Below are 16,823 nucleotides of genomic sequence, written 5' to 3'. Positions count from 1 at the left end.
GTTTATTTCTGGGCTCTCTATTCTGTTCTATTGATCTGTGTCATTTTTAATGCCAATACCATATTGTTTTAATTACTATAGATTTGTAATAGTTTGAAATCAGGGAGTGTGAAATTAGGGAAACAAAGTTTCCAGCTTTGTTCTTCTTTCAAAAAATTGCTTTAGCTATTCAGGGTTTTTTATTGTTCCATACAAATTTTAGGATTTTTTTTTTTTTTAGGATTGTTCTATTTCCATGAAAAATGCCATTGGAATTTTGGTAGAGATTTCACTGAAACTTAAGATTGCTTTGGGTAGTATAGACATTTTAATAATATTGATTCTTCCAATCCATGAGCATGAAATATTTTTCCATATATTTGTGTCTTCAATTTTTTGCATTAATGTCTTGTAGTTGGTTTTTGTTTTTTGGGTCTGTTTTTTTTTTTAATATTTTATTTATTTGACGAGAGAGAGAGAGAGACAGCGAGAGAGGGAACACAAGCAGTGGGAGAGACAGAAGCAGGCTTCCCACTGAGCAGGGAGCCCGATGCAGGGCTCAATCCCAGGACCCTGGGATCATGACCTGAGCCCGAGGCAGACACTTAACAACTTAGCCACCCAGGCACCCCTTGTAATTTTTCATATACAAGTTTTTCACCTCCTTGGTTAAATTCTTTCCTGGCTATTTTATTCTTTTTTATGTAATTATAAATAAGATTGTTTTAATTCTCTTTCTGATAGCTCATCATTAGTCTATAAAAATGCAACATGTTTTTGAGCATAAATTTTGTGTCCTACAATTTTATTGAATTCGTTTATTCTAACAGCTTTCTGATGTATTCTTCAGGGTTTTCCTGTATATATTATTATGTCATCTGCAAATAGTGAATTTTACTTCTTTCTTTACAGTTTGGATGACTTTTACTTCTTTTTCTATGACTTTCAATACTATGTTGAATAAAAGTGCAAGAGTGGGCATTCATATCTTATTCCTGATTTTAGGGGAAAAGCCTTCAACTTTTCACCATTGAGTACGATGTTAGCTGTGGACTTGTCATATATGGCCTTTATTATGTTGCGGTATGTTCCTTCTATACCCACTTGGTTGAGAGTTTTTATCATAAATGGATGTTGAATTTTGTCAAATGCTTTTTCTGTATCTATTGAGATAATCATATGATTTTTATCCTTCATTTTGTTAATTTGGTGTATCACACTGACCGATTTGCAGACATTGAACCATCCTTGCATTCCTGGAAAAGGCCCACTTAATCCATGGTATATGATCCTTTTAATGTATTGTTGAATTCGGTTTGTTAGCATTTTATTGAGGATTTTTGCATCTATGTTCAGCAGGGATAATGGCCAGTAATTCTCTTTTCTTGTCGCACCTTTGCCTGGTTTTGGTATCAGGGTAATGCTGACCTTGTAAAATTTGTTTATGAGTTCCCTGCTCTTCTATTTTTTTGGAAGAGTTTGAGAAGGATTTGTATTAATTCTTTGAATGTTTGGTAGAATTCACCAGTGAAGTCATCTGGTCCCAGACTTTGTTTGTTGGGGGGGGTTGATTATTGATTCAATCTCCTTACTAGTAATCAGTCTATTCAGATTTTCTATTTCATCATGATTCAGTCTTGGTAGGCTGTATGTTTCTAGGAATTTATCCATTTCTTCTAGGTTGTCCAATTTGTTAGTGTAAATTATTCATAGTTCGGCTGTAACATCTCCTCTTTCATTTCTGATTTTATTTGGGTCCTCTTTTTCTCTTGGTGAATATAGCTATGTGCTTTCAATTTTGTTTATCTTTTCAAAGAACCAGCTCTTAGTTTCATTCATCTTTTCTATTGGCTTTTTAGTCTCTATTTCATTTATTTCTGCTCTAATCTTTGTTTTTTCTCCCTTCTACTACCTTTGGGCTTCATTTATTCTTCATCTAGTTTCTTGAGGTGTAAAGTTAGGTTTTTACTTGAGATTTTTCTTGTTTTTTTAAGATTTTATTTATTCATTTGAGAGAGACAGAGAGGATGAGCAGGGGGAAGGGCAGAAGGAGAGGGAGAGGGGAAGTAGAGGGAGAGAGAGAGGGGAAGCAGACTCCCCACTGAGCTGGGAGCCCAACATGGGGCGTGATCTCTGGACCCCAAGATCATGACCTGAGCCAAAATCAGATGCTAGACTGAGCCAGCCAGATGGCCCTCTTATTTCTTGAGGTAGGAATTTATCACTATAAACTTCCGTTTTAGAACTGCTTTTACTCTTAACTATAGAGAACAAACTGATGGGTTACTGAAGGGGAGGTGGGTGGGGGGGATGGGCTAAATGGGTGATGGTTAAGGAGGACACTTGTGTGATGAGCATCGGGTGTTGTATGTTAGTGATGAATCACTAAATTCTATATCTGAAACTAATATTACACTGTATGCTAACTGAAATTTAAATAAAAACTTGGAAAATGGGGTGCCTGGGTGACTCAGTAGGTTAAGTAGCCAACTTTTTTTTTTTTTTTTAAGTAGCCAACTCTTGATTTTGGTTTGGTTCATGATCCCAGGGTCGAGGGATCAAGCCCCACATTGGGCTCTGTGCTGAGCATGAAGCCTGCTTAAGATTCTCTCTCTCCCTCTCCTTTTGCCCCTCTCCCTGCATTTGCTTGCACTCTCTCTCTCAAAAAAAAAAAAGAAAGGAAAGAAAGGAAAAAATAACTGCTTTTGCTGCATCCATAAATTTCAGTATGTTACATTTCCATTTTCATTTGTTTCAAAGCATTTTTTTATTTCTCTTTTGATTTGTTTGTTGAACCACTGGTTATACAATAGCATGTTTTTAATCTCCACATGTTTGTGAATTTTCCAGTTTTCTTCATGTAATTAATTTCTAGTTTCATACCACTGTGGTCAGAAAAGTTGCTTGATATGATTCATTCCTCTTAAATGTCTTAATACTTGTTTTGTGACATATGATTTATCTTGGAAAATGTTCCATGTATACTTAAAAAGAATGTATGTTCTGTTGCTTTTGGATGGAACACTCTGTATATATTATATCTACTAAGTCCATCTGGTCTAACACATCATTTAAGGCCAATGTTTCCTTATTGATTTTCTGTCTGGATGATCTACCCATTATTGTAAGTTGGGTATTAATGTCCTCTACTAGTATTGTAGTGTTATTTTTCCTTTATGTCTGTTAGTATTTGCTTTATACATTTAGATGCTTCTATATTGGGTACCTATTTATAAATGTTGTATCTTTTTATTGGATTGACCCCTTTATCATTATGTAACACCCTTCCTTGTGTTAGACTTTGTTTTAAAGTCTATTTTGTCTGATAGAACTATAGCTATTCCAGCTTTCTTTTGGTTTCCATTTGCATGGAATATCTTCTTCCATCCCTTCACATTCAGTCTGTGTGTGTCCTTACATCTAAAGTGAGTCTTTTGCAGACAGCATATTTTTTTATCCATTCAGCCACTCTGTCTTTTGATTGGAGAATGTAGTCCATTTATATTTAAAGTGGTTATTGATAGGTATGTGTTTATTGCCATTTTGTTCATTGTTTTCTGGCTGTTTTTACAGTTCCTCTCTGTTTCTTTCTTCTGTTGCCCTCTTCCTTGGTGGTGGGATGACTTTCTTTAGTGGTATGCTTACATTCCTTTCTATTTAACTGTTGTGTATTTACTATAGTTTTTGCTTTGTGATTACATTAGGCTTATCTGTGACAACTTATTTATATAACAGTTTAAGTTGATAACAATTTAATTTGATCCCATCCCTTTTTATAAAGGACCATTTTATATAATCCCAGTCATATTGGATTAGATGTCACTCTACTCTGAATCTTTTTTTTTTTTTAAGATTTTATTTATTTATTGGACAGAGAGAGACAGCGAGAGCAGGAACACAAGCAGGGGGAGTGGGAGAGGGAGAAGCAGGCTTCCTGCCAAGCAGGGAGCCTGATGTGGGACTCGATCCCAGGACCCTGGGATCATGACCTGAGCCGAAGGCAGACGCTTAATGACTGAGCCACCCAGGCGCCCTCTACTCTGAATCTTAACTAATTTCATCTGCAATGACTCTATTTCCCAATAAAGTCACATTCCAAGGTACTGGGGTTAGGACTTCAATATATGAATTTGTTGAGGACACAATTCAACCCATAACACAACCATTTCTCTCTTGTGATTTTAAGATCACTAAACAACCGTCTGATTACTAGGATGGTTCCCCAAGGTACCCAGGATTTAGCAGTGAGAGTCCAGGAGAACATATATGAGTCTTTTGGTCACTAGAGATGAATGTCTCCATTGTAAAGTGGCATTCTGTTCTTTCAAGAGTCTCAAGTGAGCATGAATCAGTCTCTTGGAGCCTGGTCACTCTGGTTGTATTGACAATGTGACTTTTGGGGACTACACAATAGTGATGACCTCTCATTAGGCCCTTTTTGCAGAATTGGTTGACTTCTCTCTCTGACATTAATGTATCCTCTCTATAACTGCAATCTCTCTATAACTCTATCCATCTTAGAAGATAAAAAAAAAACAAAACAAAACAGCTAGCAATGCTAGAAGATGTGCCTAGTGCACATCCTTCACCAGTCCTGTTTCTCAGCAATCTCCACACCCAATCTATTTCTAAGGCTCTAGGCCTGACATCCTCAGAAATGAAGGCTGTCATACTGTGTGCCCTCATTAAAAAGGGAATAGAGGTACCTGCCTCACAGGTGGAGAATCCCAGATATTTTGCCACAGATAATCCATTCTTTCACCAGCCCCGTCTTCCCTGAACAACAGGTATTTTGAAAAGGAGTAAACTTCTGAAAGTTAGTACTGCAGACCAAGGTAGATAGAGCTATCAACCCAGGAAAATACCCACCTGCTTTTACTACACTCTCTGGCAAGATAGCCCCCAATACTTTTTGTAACTTGGAACCTCCACTGAGGAGAAGGAAGGTCTTGATTTCAACTTCAACAAATATTCTTGTTTGCATATCCTTTTCTGGTTCCATCAAATATCTTGCAAGTCCTATGTCCATGGAGAGAACCCAAGGCTAAGACTTAAGTGGAGGTTCTTTAGGGGCCCCAGACATTATCATAAACTAGGAAAAGTGTTTTCTTATATTAGCTTAGACATTTTATCAATTAATCTCCTTGTTCTAGCTGTGGAAAAGGATATCATCAAATGGCCTTAAAATGGCTCAGGTATGGCTGGTTAAATATATGACATGAACTCTGTGGACCATTAGCACTAACGCTAAGTTTGAGAGTTTTAGATCCATCCACTCCAGCTTTCTTTAAAACTCAAAACAGAGCAGCCAAAACTTGAGTGCAATAAGATTTCCAAGCCCAATTGATGCCAGATGCATTGAATACTAGGAGGCTACTCTTTAACACAGTATTTTTCAAATATCAATTTACTGGGTTGACATACTAATTTCATATCAATTTACTGGGTTGACATAAATTCACTAGGTCATGACTGGCATTTTTTAAATATAACAGTATAGGACAGTTATGCTGTATGCTTAAAATCAGTTATTTATTCTAAAATGTGTTTATATCAATTACATAAAAATAAAATATGAGTGCAAAAAAAACCTCAAAACAAATAAATTTTAAAACCAGACATGAAAAATGACATAAAAATGAAGTTGAATGCTTTGAAAAAAGAAGATCACTAAAAAATAAATAACAAAATAAATAAGTCATAAAAACTGATGTCAAATTAGTTGCAAGCTAGAAAACTGTAAGAGATGAGGAAAGAAATTATAAAGGCTAAAAGAACTCCACAGTAATATTGTTTCACAAGTGCCTTAAGCTCTTTCTACCACTATAGAAAAGCAAAGGTTGGAAATCTTAAACCCAAAATATCAAGAGTGGGGCTTATATAAGAAAAACAAGGAGTATTTCCAATCAGCAGACCCACACAGTGAGTCTAACACCAAAAATTGGGGAATGAACATAAAATTACACGTTTTAAGTAAAAATAAAAAGTTTAAGGCTTAAATTGTCTTGTAAGTCTACACCATACATGTTAAAAGGACTCATATATTTTTAAACTTTGTCCATTCCTCAGAGTATGATGAAATAGAGTTTGAATGTTATAAACTCACCTCACCTATCAACAAAGGAAGGAATCACAAGGCATAGCTTTAATGTACGAAAGAATGTAGTCAGATGACTAGAGTATAAGACAATATGATCAGAGCAAAGTACAGAAAAAAATAATAACCTCCCATCAGGAAGGACTAACCATTTATGAGCTACAGATTTGCAATTAGCCCAGATAACTAGTTTTCTCTAATGCTTTCCCGCCTCCTCATTCTTGCTGCCCTCTTGCCCCACCCGAACTGGGTATACCTTCATATCCCACTGGCTGCTGTGTTTGTCTACTCAGGGACCTACCAAAGCCGCTCAGGTAATTCCCTATACACCGTTGTTTATATACACATGTCCATCGTCGAGACACCAAGCTCCTGGAAGATAAAGAACCAGGTCTTGTCCTGTATTCCCAGCATCAGCCTGAGGCTTGGCACTTGGTAGGTATTCAGTAAAATTTTTTTTAAAGATTTTATTTATTTATTTGGGGCGGGGGGAGAGAGCACAGAGGGAGAGTGAGAGGGAGAAGCAGATTACCGCTGAGCAGGGAGCTCAACGTGGGGCTCGATCCCAGGACCCTGAGACCATGACCTGAGCCGAACGCAGACACTTAACGGACTGAGCCACCCAGGCGCCCCGGTATTTAGTAAACTTTTGTTGAATGAATGACTATGCACTCATAAGTCAAGGTGTTGTCCTAATTTTCAATAAAAATGTAAGGTAACTCAGTTTGAAGTAAATTGTAAATTTGGCAATTAAAAAAAAGGGGGTTACAGTAATACAAGCAGGAGGGCACTGGTGCATTTTTCAGCTCAAAAAGAGAATCACTGGAAAGGTCAAAGTTCACTAGACTTTTACAGCTTGGTTGAAACAACCATTAAAACCATTCTACTCACGTTGCCTTGACTCTGGATTTAATATGAACCCTTCTTGGATTTTGGTTCCCTGTTTGAGATCTTGACACTTCAAAGGAAGGCCCCCTAAATAGTCAAGACAAGATTCTGGTCACTGAAAAGGAAATGTAGAGACATTTTACGTCTCTAGAGTAGAGACAACTGATAAGTTGATTTTCTAGTACAAATCAGAAAAGACTGGCGGGCCTGGGAAAACAACGGTGGAAAACTATTGCTTTATTCTTAGGCTTGTCCCTCCATCTCTAAATACCCAAAATATGGGCGCCTGGGTGGCTCAGTTGGTTAAGCGACTGCCTTCGGCTCAGGTCATGATCCTGGAGTCCCGGGATCGAGTCCCACATCGGGCTCCCTGCTCAGCAGGGAGTCTGCTTCTCCCTCTGACCCTCTTCCCTCTCATGCTCTCTATCTCTCATTCTCTCTCTCAAATAAATAAAATCTTAAAATAAAAAAAATAAAAAATAAAATAAAATAAATACCCAAAATATGGTTTTTATTAGCTAAATTACATAAACAATTAAAGTACTTTTCCTGAATAACAGTGTAATACATACTGACTGTAGAAAAGCTGCAAAGGACTAAAAAGTATAAAGCAAGAGAAAAAAAAAACATACTCATAATCCTACTACACCAGGGCATCTACTCATTTGGCACATTCACTTTCAATTGTCTTTTTTGCAGTTTTCTTTATATAGTTGAGATTACTATACATGATACCTTTTTATACGGTCTTAAACTAACAAGATAAGTTCTCATATTAGGTTTTCTTCTACTTACCCTGCCCCGTGAAGAGTTTTCCTTTTCCATAACTCCAAATTTTCTAGAAAAATCTCTCTCTAGATGATAAAATCAGTGAGATTTTATTAATCAATCAAAAATGTTTATTGAATACAAGCTATGTACAATGTATCAAACTGATATTGAGATAAACACACAGAAATTAAAAAGGGACTATGTTTGAAGAAATTAAAAAGTAGGCTGAAAAAACAAACCATCTGTACACAAAGAAAACTTGTCAAGTAACCTCTGTTTAATTAGTTAGGTGATAACGGGGTACAGAAGGGGGGAATACCAAAGGTAGCTTAGGAGTAAGTGGGCACTCTGGGCACTAACAGATAAGACTAGATAAACTCTACACGAATCCTTTCACTTAATCCCCCAGTGAACCTTGTGAGGTGGATACTACTATTTCTCCATTTTACAGCAATGGGAACTGCACTGCAAGGAAATACATAATTTTTTTAAGATTTTATTTATTTTTCAACAGAGAGAGAGAGAGACAGCGAGAGAGGGAACACAAGCAGGGGGAGTGGGAGAGGGAGAGGCAGGCTTCCCGCGGAGCAGGGAGCCCGATGCGGGACTCGATCCCAGGACCCTGGGATCATGACCTGAGCTGAAGGCAGACGCTTAACGACTGAACCACCCAGGCGCCCAAGGAAATGCATAATTTGACTTAAATCATAAAGCTAATTAGTGGTGGAGCTGAGATTCAGCCAGTCTGTCTCCAGAGTTGGGTTCCTAACCCTGCCTTCTAGATGTCCAAAGGCTTAAGAGACTGAAGAGTCAGAGGGGGAAATGTCCAATCAAGTGGTAGCGGAAAGGAAAGGAGGAACTTGCAACCTATGGTTGAGAGTAGAGAATAGGCAAGAAGGGGTAAACAGATGCAATATACATCAGTATGTAATGATAAGCTTCCCAGGAGATTACCATGGGCAGGGCAGGAATGAAGGCAAGTTGTGTCTCTACCAGTCTTGTTTGTTTCTACCATTCCTTAAGATGCTCAGTACTGGGGCGCCTGGGTGGCTCACTCGGTGGGGCCTCTGCCTTTGGCTCAGGTCGTGATCTCTGGGTCCTGGGACAGAGTCCCGCATCGGGCTCCCAGCTCGGCGGGGAGCCTGCTTCTCCCTCTGCTCATGTGCTCTCCCTCCCTCTCTCTCTCAAATAAATATATATAAAAAAAAAAAGATGCTCAGCACTCGGGTCATTTTGGAAGACGGGGCTTCCCTGGGGACTTCCTGCCTCACCTTCAGGTAGCCTTGACCCTTCACCCCACTAATGCCTAGAGGTCTGGGGAGATGAGGTTCTGTAACAAAGACCCTTCATCCTTCACGGACGCTCACTCCCGCTCACATACCTCGGTACACGCTCGCACTCACACACACCTTCTGCCTGGAAGAGAGCCCCCCCCCCACGTCTTCCTCTGCAAGTTTCCAACATGGGGCCCACAGAAGCGAAGAGCTCACGTTCAGAACCGGGAGCGCCTGGGCCGGATGGGGGGGAGGGCGGGGATCGGACAGGAGTCGCACAGGAACCCCGACCATCAGGCTCCCGCCCCTCAGATCCGAGCACCAGCAGTGCGAGGCGCTCTCGGCCCCCGCCTTCTACCCAAAACACAGCGTGGCCGCGCTCCACTCGTAAGCCCACGCTTAATTAATGGGCCGCAGCACAAGTGAAGCGGCCCCCGCGAGCCGCCGCGCCCTCCGCCAGCCGCCCCTCCTTCCGGGTTTCCGCGCGGACTTCCGCCTATCCCCGGGCCGCCCCCGGCCCCGGGCTGTGCCCCCAGCCTCCAGGGACGCGCGTGCCCAGCGGGGCGGCGGCCTGGCGGCGGGAGCCGAGCTCGAGTCCCGCGGGCAGCGCGGGAACCGGAGCTCGACGCCCCTTCCGACGTCAGGAACCGCTCCTCAGCCCCGTCGTACGCCTTCCCACGGCCCGGCTTTGGGCGGCGGGCGCGGGCGCGTCGCGGCCACCCTCTGCCCCGCCCCGGCAGCGGGCGCACCGCCCCGACAGCCCTCGCCTCGCCTCCTGCGGCCCCTCCTCGAGCCCCCTCCCTGTCCCCTTCCATCCTCTTCCCGCTCGGTTCTCTTCCCCTCTCTCCCGAACTCTGTCCCCTCCTCCTCCCCGCAGCGCCGGGCAGGGAAGGGGCCCCAGGCGGAGGAGCGGACCCCTACCTCCCCAGATTGCTGGAAGCTATGGAACTTGGGGCCCCGGCCGCGCAGCCCGCTGCGTCCCGGAGCTTCTGGACCCAGAGTCTGTAAACACAGCCAGTGACAGTCGCCCAGCAGGTTAAAGGCGCGGAGTTGCGGAGTTGGATTTCCAGGAGGCTCTTTTGGCAAATTAAGCTTTTCACACGGGTGGCTCCTTCCTTAGGACCCGGGGAGGTAAGGCAAGATTGCGTGCATCTCCTTAGAAGTGTTTGGACGCGGAAGGGGCTTAGTGGCCCTGAGGCGCGGTGGAGAGTGGGCAAGATTTTAGGTAAAAGAGCAAAAGTCAGACCCAGCTCGCCCGTGTCCGGCCCTCTACAAGGGGATCTAAGCCCCCTTGACTTTCCTTCCTGTGCCTTCCAGGCCCTTGGCTTGATAGAACCATTTTGAACGCCTTTCCTTGGTGGTCCCCAAGGCTTCACTGGAGAACATTAGAGCCAGTATTTCAGGTTGAGGGAAGGGGATTACAACATCAAATCTTAGAAATTTAGAGTCAACGTTCTGATTTGACCCAAAAAGCAGAACGATGTGCTCAAAAAATAAAATAAAAGTCAGATGGAAGTACAGAAAGATGGTCGGATCTAGAGTAAAAGGATTGGCTTAAATCTTGGCATTACCTCTACCTAGTTTTAGGTCTTGAATAAGTCAGTGAAGCTCTTTGAGACCATTTCTTCTTCTATAAAATGGAATAATAATCCCTACCCTCGGTGTTGTAAGGAAAAACAGATAATGCATGACAGTGTAAACTATAAAATGTTATACAAATGTAAGCTAATATGTCTTCAGAGATTTCTGGCCTAACCGAAGGAGAAAAAGAAACAAGATAGCTTAAACTTGACTTCCAACAACACCACAATGAAAGCCACATTTCCCAACACTGTTTTAGCCATGCTTTGAAGGAGACCCCAGGGACCTGTGAGACTGTCACAAAATTTTTGCAAAATTGTCTTAACCACGATACTTGTATTTTACCATCATTAAAAAAAAACAGCTTGTCATTTAATACATCTGAGAAGAGGGACTGTTATGAATCAAAGACGGAGTGTCAAAATAGTGAAAAAGTAGAAAAAGACTAGGAAATACTCAGTTAAACCAAATAAAACAGGTCCTGTGTTGTTTTACTACAGAATTCCTCGGAGCCTTGGGTATGCATACTCTGACTCCAAAAAGATTTCCCGGAATCAGCACATCAGGCTGATGGGTCTGTAAAGAAATGCACTTGAACACCACGCCTGTCCTTTATTCACATCTTTATCACAGACAGACTGAACTAATCCATGCTTGGGATTTCTAAGCTTTAGAACCTGAGGCAAATCATTGCAATTTCCCCCTTCTTCATCTGTAGCCAAATGCTTGCAAAGAATTAAACCTCATAGATTCATTAACTGAGCTTTTATTGAGTGCCTGGGTGCCACGCCTAGCACAGGGCTATTGGTACACAAGCACTTCAAGCAAGTAAAAACTTCAGCCCTTGAGTTCCAATCACAGAAGGAGACAAACACAAATAATGAAGTGACAATGCAACTGGCCATTCACTTTGAACAGCTGTCAGTTGAGCAGAGGTCTGGTCTCAAACTCCAAAGCCTACTGAGAAGAGCCAGGGAATATAAAGGCGACGGGCTGGACTGCAAAACGGGAGAAGACAGGCCTGCTCTGCAGGCAGAACCACCATGAAGCATGCACTGATTGTTGATAGGACCGTGTTACTACATCTCCCAATCTTCCAAGAGAAGCCAGAAATCTGGATTCTGGGAAATCACCTCATTTCTAAATGATGTCAGCTAGTTAAGACTTTTAAAAACACTTGTAGGACCATCAAAACTCATTTCGTGTACTGCCGTTGTGTAACTTCTGGTCTGCAGTGACCCATGTGACCAAAATTATTCAAAAGTGTGACAAGAACACAAGAAGTTTGAGAAACACTGCTTTGTAGCTACTATCAATAAAGGAAGTATAAGTGCCAGGTAATATTCAATCTTCATGACATGGAGAAATATTTATAATGGGCATAATAGGTGACGGTCTTATTACTGTTTTGACTGTAATAATCTATGTGAATAAGTCATCAGGATACTGTACCTCAGTGTATCCATCAAAAAACAACAACAAAAACTTGGCTTTACCTTGGTAGCAAAAACCTAAATTTTCCAAAACAAAGCAAATAAAATAGAAATGGTGAGGGGAACCTGCAGGTTTGCTGAATCCAAAATATTGTTTGATAATCCCATTCCTCTAGATTCTCAAAATACTTGAGTTTGGGGAGGAATTGTGGTACACACGTACTATATTTATATAATTACCAATTGTTTCAAAACAGCTACCCAGTACACTTTGCATTTGTTTTGCCAAACGTGTCACCCAACTATAGTTTTTTTGTTTGTTTTTTGAGGGCTGGAGTTGAAAACAAAGATGCTGAAGGGTTTCCTAGTTTGGCTAAGATTACCTCAAGGAGAAACAAATAGTTGATTAATTTGGTCTCCCCTATTTCACTGACTGCTATTTCTCACTCTTCATGGAATCCCCTCTCTCCTTCCTTGGGTTATTAAAAGTTAACCCTCCCCTTCCTTCTCTTCTTCCTGGAGAGGTTATTCATGCCCACAGCTTCTATTATCATATGGTCACTGGGACTCCCAAGTCTGTTGCTCAGGCCTAGCCCTCTATCCTGAATCTAGGTTAATGTGTCCACAGACCAGACATCTCTGAAAGGATCACAGGTCCCTCAAACTCATCATGTGAATAACAGAGGACGGGGCAGCTGGCTGGCTCAGTCAGGAGAGCATGCGACTCTCAATCTTGGGGTTGTGAGCTGAAGCCCCACGTTGGGTTTAGGGATTACTTAAAAATAAAATCTTTAAAAAAATAAATAACAGAATACATCACCTTTACCCTAAAGGCCACTCTTTTTCCTCTATTCCTATCCTTGGTTATGATACCAGTTATCTATGCTAAAAACCCAGGGCTTATCATAAGCTCCTCTTGTTCCTACCCCCCACCCCCCAAATCAAGCCTGCCATCAAGTTGGATCTTAGCAATTTGTTATCTCCTCATCACCTTCACAAACTACTTGGTTTAGTTCACCTCTTATCTGGACTTTATTAGGATAAGGTTGAAAATACCTTGCCCTGCCAACAGGACCCTCTACAACTGACCCCTCTCTAGCCTCACTTGTCACTGCTTCACCCCTTGCATGTTATACTCCAGTAAAAACTATCAGTGTTGGGCTAATGTTAATGGGATCCAAATGTTTGCAACTCGGCATCTTTGTCAGCCTCAAGCCTTGACTCAGACCCCAGTTTCCTTACAGTGGGCAGTAAGCAAACCAGAGAGAAGTGCAGAAAGCCAAATCACCGGAACAGGCTCCAGGGGACCCCTCCTAAAATAGTGAGCCCCCACCACAGTGTCCTTGGGATGCCTTTACAGGTCCCCTTGCCTGCCTCTGCCTAGTAGACCCTTGACTCATTGAACAACTTCACCCTCACTTTCCTCAGCCACCTTGCCTGTCATCCTCTTGGACCTTAGGAATGCTAATGTTTGCCAATAATGAACATACATGTATCCCCAAATGTTGCTGCCAGGGTCATTGCCTTATCTTGGAAAAAATTGTCCCAACTAAGAGGGCCCGGTTTTCTCCTACAGGCCCTTGTCCGTTCTGCTTCTGCTCCCAGCCAATCACAGGTGGATTTTTCTTCATAGGGAGGAGGGACCCCACCGAGGCATTGGCCCAAGTCAACGGACATTTCTCATCTTCATCAGAGTCCATGGCTCCATGGATAGTGTTGGTTAGGATGAGGCTAACTTGGGCATTCGTGGTTTTCAAAAATAAGTTTATTAAAACAAAAAAACGTAAATTAATAACAACCCGTCCTCATATAGCTTCGGCTGCAATTTAAGGCTAGTAGTAAGAAAATCCTAACGTTCTTAACAACAAAATTTACTGGGGTTTTCAGCAGGTGGGAAGGAATTTTTATGGCACTCTATCCTGCAACTAAGACGGGACAGGGGGGCACCTGGGTGGCTCAGTCGTTAAGCGTCCGCCTTCGGCTCAGGTCATGATCTCAGGGTCCTGGGATCGAGCCCCGCATCGGGCTCCCTGCTCAGTGGGGAGCCTGCTTCTCCCTCTCCCACTCCCCCTGCTTGTGTTCCCTCTCTGTGTCTCTCTGTCTGTCAAATAAATAAAATCTTAAAAAAAAAAAAAGACGGGACAGGAATTGCCTTTAGATGCCTTGACTTGTGTGCACAGAGGAGAAAGGAACAAATGTCACTCTGTGACAATAAATTGTCAATTTAATTATCTATTAATGTCCTGCAAACTGAAAGTCATTTGATATTTTCTCCAAGAAAACATCTCCAAATTGTCAGCAGTCTCCCCTGCGTCCTAATTATTGTGTCACTAACTGTATTGGTTTCAATTCTTTTTTCCACAAAATGGGTCCCTCAGCATTGGCTGATCATAGTTATCATTTTTTAATGGGCAAATTTGATGGATTTACAAAGAGTTTCCCCAAAGCCGCGGGCCATTTGGGCCTCATGCATCAGTGCGAGGCAAATGTGAATCGAGTAATTCTGTCTCAGCCATTTGTCAACACCTCAGAGCAGGGAATGTCAGCAGCGCATGACGGTGATCAAACTGGTTATGAATTTGAATTTGGCTGTTCTTTTAAGGATGATAACTGCGTGATGTTAACCATCTATTACCTTCCAATTTTATAGTCTCTCTCTTTTTAATTAGATAGTTTAATTTTTATGCCACAATTCTTGGCCTACCAACCATCGGGAGAATAACACCAAAGGAACTAGGGATTTAGTCTATGATAGCAATAATTACAAAAACAGTAACAGCTAACAGGTGACAAGGGCCAGGCCCTGTTCCGAGTGCTTCCTATGTAGGGACTCACTTAATCCAACAAAAACTCTATGAGCTGGTTTTTGTTATTATCCCCATTTTACTGATGAGGAACTGAGGCACAGAGAGTTTTATTATGGTTTCAAAGCCAGGCAGTCTGCCCTCAAAACCAATCGCCCACTCCAGAAGCAGCAGGCAGTTGGTGATTCTTCATTATCATCAGAAACATTTATTGGATACTTAGAACAGGCATATGAACTGTTTTACCTGTGTTCTCTCATTTAATTCTCACACCCTGTAAGGAAGTACGATCGTTACTCCCCATTTTACAGAAGAGAACACCGAGGCTTACAGAGTTATGTGCCCAAAGTCACATAACGGCTGAGTGCCGGGTCAGGGACAATAGATCCGTCAGACTCTTACCACTGTGAAAGTTGCCTGAAAGGATAGGATTCTGATCCTGGCAGAGCAGCAGGTCCTAAATAAAGTCACCAGCGTATCAGCAAGGAAATTAAAAATGCCCTGGGAAGCCCTCTGGAGAAATGGCTGCTTCTAGGGCTGGGGCAGCTGGGGCTGAAAACACACGGCGGGCTTGGGGCATTTCACACTGACAGAAAGTAAAGTCATGCTCGGAACAAAGCAAAACACGGAAAGGATGAAGGCGTGTCAGAAGGACACAGGAACAAAACTGAAGTTGTTCCCAACGTCCAACACTGGAACAATTTTGAGCACCAAATGAGTAACAATAATATCAGATTATAACTCAAAGAAAATAAATACCCACGAGTCCATACTGATAAAAATAAATGATCGAATAAATAAATAAATGAGTAGAAGACAAAAACTGTCCTGAAGGAAGGATTCCAAATGATAAATGAGGAAGGAATGAGGAAAGGAAAAAAATCGCCTGAAGGCCCGAGGAATGATGGTGGCAGGTGGGAGCCCCTGAGGAATGTGAAGGTTAGTGGGTGAGGCTTTAAGGAGAAACAGGATCTTTGTATAGCCTCAGATTGGCTACCCAAAAGTATTAATTAATACTGTGGTGGTTTTCACATACATCCACAAATGCTTTGATACACCTGACCAATACTTTTCAAAAGTGTCAAGGTCATGAAAGACCAGGGACGCCTGAGGAACAGTCACAGATTGGAGAAGGCTAAGGAGACAGGACAAGTAACTACGATGTGGTATCCTGGATTGAATTCCAGAACAGAAAAAGGATATTCGTGAGAAAACTGGTGACATCTCAGTTGCGGTCTGTAGTTTAGTTAATAGACTCCTATCAACATGAATTTCTCAGTTTGGGTAACTGAGCCATGGTACTGTGAGGTGTTAGTGTTAGGGCACTCGGTGATGGCTGTGGGGAAGGCAGCGCCCAGGAGGCACGGGACTGGGTAGGAGGCTACAAATAATAGCTTGTGTCTGGAGATTGTTTTTTAACTGTTTAGAGCTTCCATGTCTTCTCTCATCAGACTGGACCTGCTCACCTCAGTTTTATGATTTTCTCTATAGCTTTCAAAAGCGTGGAAGAGAATTCAAGAAAACAGGTAGCCCTGGATTAGGGAGTGGCACAGTAGGCTTAGAGACATCTCCAGTTGATGGAAAAACTAAGAAAATCAGAAAACAATATGCACTTTAGTTAATAGCATCTCATTATTGGTTCGTTAATTATAACAAACGTACCGTGCTAAGGTAAGATGTTCATAATAGGGAAGCTGGCTGTGGGGTTATTTGGGAATTCTCTGTGCTATTTTCTCAATTGTTCTGTAAAATTCCAACTATTCTGAAAAATAAAGTCTATTTAAAAATAAAAATAAAGGGGCACCTGGGTGGCTCAGTCACTCAAGCGTCTGCCTTTGGCTTGTCCTGGGATCCAGCCCCACATCGGGCTCCCTGCTGGGTGGGGAGCCTGCTTTTCCCTCTCCCTCTGTCCCTGCTTGTGCTCTCTCTCTCAAATAAATAAATAAAATCTTTTTTAAAAATAAAATTAAAATTAAAATTAAAATTAAAAAATTGC

General features: G+C 41.9%; 2 long non-coding RNA genes across 3 annotated transcripts; one reads left to right on the top strand and one right to left on the bottom strand.

Moving 5' to 3' along the window:
- Window positions 1-6,021: 6,021 nt before the first annotated feature.
- On the bottom strand, window positions 6,022-9,164 carry LOC114224436 (uncharacterized). 2 transcript variants are annotated; one of them, XR_003612371.2, is made up of 4 exons: window positions 8,690-9,164; window positions 7,760-7,818; window positions 6,968-7,051; window positions 6,022-6,448 (listed from the first exon to the last, which is right to left on the bottom strand). It is a non-coding gene; the product is annotated as an uncharacterized LOC114224436 (long non-coding RNA). The 2 variants fall into 2 exon arrangements; XR_003612370.2 differs by lacking the exon at window positions 6,968-7,051.
- A 602-nt stretch (window positions 9,165-9,766) lies between these two features.
- LOC114222717 (uncharacterized) lies at window positions 9,767-11,931 on the top strand. Its single transcript, XR_003611992.2, has 2 exons — window positions 9,767-10,140; window positions 11,091-11,931. It is a non-coding gene; the product is annotated as an uncharacterized LOC114222717 (long non-coding RNA).
- The last annotated feature ends 4,892 nt before the right edge of the window (window positions 11,932-16,823 follow it).

Source organism: Eumetopias jubatus, unplaced genomic scaffold (assembly GCF_037043125.1).
Source record: "Eumetopias jubatus isolate StellerSeaLion01/CBP00866 unplaced genomic scaffold, mEumJub1_p1.0 scaffold_3, whole genome shotgun sequence".
NCBI lineage: Eukaryota > Metazoa > Chordata > Mammalia > Carnivora > Otariidae > Eumetopias > Eumetopias jubatus.
The sequence above is the reverse complement of the archived record's forward strand: the minus strand, read 5'-3'. Positions and strand labels throughout refer to the sequence as shown.